The sequence below is a fragment of the Theobroma umbraticum genome, unplaced genomic scaffold, assembly GCF_002168275.2.
Source record: "Theobroma umbraticum cultivar Fairchild unplaced genomic scaffold, ASM216827v3 scaffold_69.0, whole genome shotgun sequence".
Taxonomy (NCBI): domain Eukaryota; kingdom Viridiplantae; phylum Streptophyta; class Magnoliopsida; order Malvales; family Malvaceae; genus Theobroma; species Theobroma umbraticum.
In genome coordinates this window covers 375,305-379,962 of record NW_018397293.1, presented here as the reverse complement: position 1 = coordinate 379,962, position 4,658 = coordinate 375,305, and the positions used below count along the sequence as shown (strand labels likewise).

At 35.4% G+C, this 4,658-nt stretch overlaps 1 non-coding gene across 1 annotated transcript; it reads right to left on the bottom strand.

Moving 5' to 3' along the window:
* Positions 1 to 2,316: 2,316 nt before the first annotated feature.
* On the bottom strand, positions 2,317 to 2,423 carry LOC149526207 (small nucleolar RNA R71). Its single transcript, XR_016352238.1, has one exon. It is a non-coding gene; the product is annotated as a small nucleolar RNA R71 (small nucleolar RNA).
* Between the last annotated feature and the right edge of the window lie 2,235 nt (positions 2,424 to 4,658).

Sequence of the window (4,658 nt, the reverse complement as noted above, 5' to 3'; positions counted from 1 at the left end):
CAATGAGCTATGATTATTGAGGCATTTAGAACTTAATGAGCTTATTGCCAAAAGAAGCTCAATAAATGTGATTGTTTCTATGTTGTGGACATATGGAAGAATAAAGACATGATGGTCCCATTGTGGAATTATGTTTCGTTCGAGGAATTAATTTAGGACATTGATTTGACTTGAGGTTGAGTGGATCCCATTACCTTGTGACTATGTGTATGCATGTAGGGATGGTGGTAACTATAGGTTGTGGCTTAGTCTTGCCTGTGATTCCTACCTATAGTGCTATAATGCCACTTGTTGAGAGATTACTGTAAGCGATGTCGCTAACAGAAGATTACTTTTGACGATGCTGATTGTCGAGAGATTACTTTGGTCGATGATATGACTTTCCACAAGTTGTTTCAACACTGGGTGTGATTTGATTCTTCGCCCATTGCTTCAACATGTGCATGACTTGTATTTTTCCAATTGCTTCAGTGTTAGGTATGATTTGATTCTCTTCAAGTTGGCCACCGTGCGTGATGTCCAAGGGAGGATCACTCATTGACTTAATGTGTATACGATGTGAAATAGCCTACGAGAGCCTTAATTAAATAAATGGGATATGAATCTATGCGATACTTCGGTGACTAGAGTGTGTCGTAGACAATGATGTGACTGATTATGTTTGGCTTCGAGAGTAAGTGTAATGATGTGAGTGATGATCTTTAGAGATCTTGGGAATGATGATATTCCCCTATTTTGTAGACTTAGGGATAACGATATGCCCTATATTTGGAGATGTTTGCTAGATCATGTAGATGCATTAACAGTGCAATTTTTATTATGTATTTAATGTATGTATATGATTCTGATTATGTGTACCACTCACTAAGTATTATAGTACTCACCCATGTTGTATGATGTGCAGATAAATAGGCCATTGGACAAAGCGTGGCAAAGGTCGTCTATTGACATATCGATTTTGGCATCTAGTAGGTTCCCTATTTTGGTCACTCTGCTAGATTAGGTCCTCATTAGCTTTCTCACTTGAAATTTTAAGTTTAGAAAATAATGTATTTTGGAAATTGTAGGCACTAAGTGCCATGTAATATTGTATACTAGGGGTTGTTATGTATGAACTCACTATAAATGGTCAATCTGTGACCTTATGATAATTGTATGAATTATATGCCAGGGATAGCGTAATATATTGACCTTGAATCTTAGTTATGAATATGACATATGAAATCCCTTGGCTATGTGTTGTTTGATTTTTAACTCTAAAGCTTGCTTAGGTTTAATAGGCTTGCCTACTAGGCTCGTGCGTCTGTCGTAGGCCCCCGGGTTTGGGTCGTGACAATAGCATTGGATTTTAGGTTGGTAAAACCACCTAGGAAAGATAAATAATAAGAGAAGCTAGTATCAGATGAAATGTTGAATGAACCCATAATCCTAAGTCTTTAATCCATTGCCTTTCTCAAGCATATTTAATTTATGTTGATTAATTTAGTGTTTAGTTTAATTTCATTTTAATTAGTTTATTTTTCTTCAAATTTTGGATTACTTAAATAAGATTATTTTGTTATAAAATTTTAGTACTTAGTGAAAATTTAAAAAGAAATCCATATGGGAACGATACTCCTACTATATTACTTGTTTGCAATAGTGTGCACTTGCATGAAAATTTGACAAGTTTTTTGGCGCCATTGCTGTGGATTCTATTTTCTTTATTATTTGCTAATATTAAAATTTCATAGATTAGTCTTAATTTAGGTTTTATTTCTTTGTTTTGTGGGTGTGTTCAGTCATTGTATGAGAAGAGCAAAAATATTGGAGATTATACATTGTGATCCAAAGATTGAGAGAATGTTCCGATGACTTCATTGAGAAAATCAACAAGGTTTTGCTCCAATTAATACAATGGCTGATCAATAGGGTGAATAGCAAATCGAAGAGCACGTAGTAGCTAAAAATCGTTGCTTAAGGGATTATGCTATCTTATTAGTGCAAGGAATTCCATCGAGCATTTGAAGGCCAGCTATTCAAAAAAACAATTTCGAGATCAAGTCAGCTATCATCACTAAGATTGAAACCTTAGTCTAGTTTGGGGGCCTTCCAAATATTGATCCAAGTGGCCATATCTCAAACTTTTTGAAATTTTGTGATATGTTTAAACACAATGATGTCACAGATGATGCAATTCGTTTAAGGGTTTTTCCTTTCTTATTGAGGGATAAAGCTAAAATGTGGTTAAATGCGTTCCCCACTGGCTCAATAACAACATGGGATGATTTTGCTCAAAAGTTCCTTGCCAAGTTCTTTCCTCTGGCTAAGATAGAGAAAATGAGGGATGATATTACATCATTCATGTAGCAAGATTCTGAGTCATTGTACGAGGCTTGGGAAAGATACAAAGAATTACTTCAACATTGTCCTCATCATGGTTTTTCAAAGTGGCTTCAAGTATAGACATTCCACAATGGTTTGAGTGGTCATGTTTGAATCACCATGGATGCCACTACGGGAGGACCTTTAATGATTAAATCAATTGACGAAGCGTATGATTCGTTGGAGGAAATGGCTACAAACAACTACCAGTGGCAAGCAAAGTGATCAATGTATAGGAAAGTAGTTGGAGCTCTTGATAGAGATGTTATTTTAGCACTATCCACATAGGTAGTACTAACTAAGACACTTAAATTTTTTAGTACTAACTCTTTTCAAAGTCATTTTGTAGCTTATGGATATAGTGGAGATAATCATACAAGTAATCAGTGTCCAAGTTTGACAAAAATAGTGCAATTTGTTGGAACAAACAGCAAAATAACCCTTACGCCAACATTTACAACCCAGGGTGGAAGAACCATTGAAACTTCTTTTGGGCCAACAACCAAGGATTTTCATCAACTTTAAGGCCAAATGCACCTCTAAGATTCCAACAACAAGCTAGAGCTTCTTTCTAAAATGAAAAAAAGCCAGTTATTGAAGATTTGCTAAGGTAGTACTTAACAAGGAAAGGTAGTATTATACAAAGTCAAACAGCTCCCATTTAGAGTCAAGCAATAACACTTTGAAACCTTAAAGCTCAGGTGGTCAACTTGCCAATTTATTAAACAACAAAGTTCAAGGAAGACAACCTAGTGATACAAAAGTGAATCCTAGGAAAGAATGTAAGGAACAGGTTAAGGCAATCACCTTAAGGAACGGAAAAGAGGTTGAAAGTAGTGTTAGGCAAGTAAAACTTCAAGATAAGCTTGTTGCAAATGAAACAATGATTGATACAGCTTACAAACAAATTCAAGAAAAGAAAGTAAAGGCAACTTTACCACCACCACCACCTTTTCCTCAGCACTTTTAGAAATAAAAGCTTGATAGGCACTTTCAAAAGTTTCTTGAGGTATTCAAAAAGCTCCACATCAACATTCCTTTTGTAGAAGCTTTATAGCAAATGCTATCATTGTTGGATCCATTAGTTTTTGATGATAATAAAGCATTCCCATTCATTTATGTCTGCCTTTTCTACTTGAGTGTCCAGGATAAAAATATATGTTAAATAATTAGTTAATCATTCAAAAGAAAATTTCAAAACTCATAAGAATAAAGAGCTACAATTGAGCAATGAAACAAGAAGCCTCTCAGTTGGATAATCAAGGAAGCTGGTTGGATAAAACTTAAAAGAGAAGTTGGTGGGTTCAAGCAAACTGTGAAACAGAGAATACTTTGTTGACCAAGAGACAGTGTTAATCGACTAAGTGCTTACTGCCAAAAACTGAGTTTAGAGACAGAAATGACTTAGTCGACTAAGAAGTTTGGTTAGTCGACTAAAAGCCTACTACTAGATTGAGTTTAAAGACAAAGACGACTTAATCGACTAAGTAGCAATGTTAGTCGACTAAGAGCATTTTGTTTGAAAATTTGAATTGAATGCTAGAAGACAAATTAACGGCTAGAATTGCCCCTAAACTGTTTTTAACGGTCAGAATCTATCTAGCTTCCATTAGAGTTGATTTTTCAAGTATAAAAGGCCCTCTCAACAGATATGAACTAGTTTTTGAAGGCTTTTAAGATAAAAAAAAAGCTCAAAATAGCAAAAACTCTCTGCATACTTTTTGCACTTCACTCCAATCTTTGTAATAGAGTTAAACACTTCACTTTGTGCCATTCAGATTGGGTTAGTGATCATAGGTACTTCTTTATTTCTTTTCTCCTTGATTGCTTAGAGTGTGCAAGGCACTCTAAGGGGATTAATCTAGCACATTTATTTAGGACCAACAAATGGTATCAGAGCTAGATCTCTCATTCTTAAGGCTTAGAATCCTAAGGGAGATCCAAATGGCTCTTCAAAAAACTACAGTTGCTGAGGGACAATCTACAAATAGACCATCTCTGTTTGATGGATCAAACTACCCCTATTGGACACTAGAATGCCTATCTACATAAGGGCAATAGACTATGAAATGTGGGATGTCATCACTGATGGAACGTTCATTCCATCAACCATAAATGTAGTGATAAATGAAATGATTCCTAAGCCAAGGGCTGAATGGACTGAAGCTGAAACCAAAAAAGTTCAGACAAACTTTAAGGCAATAAACACTTTACATTGTGCCTTAACTCCCACTGAGTTTAACAAAGTGTCAAGCTATAACACAGCTAAACAAGTGTGGGACAAACTTAGGATT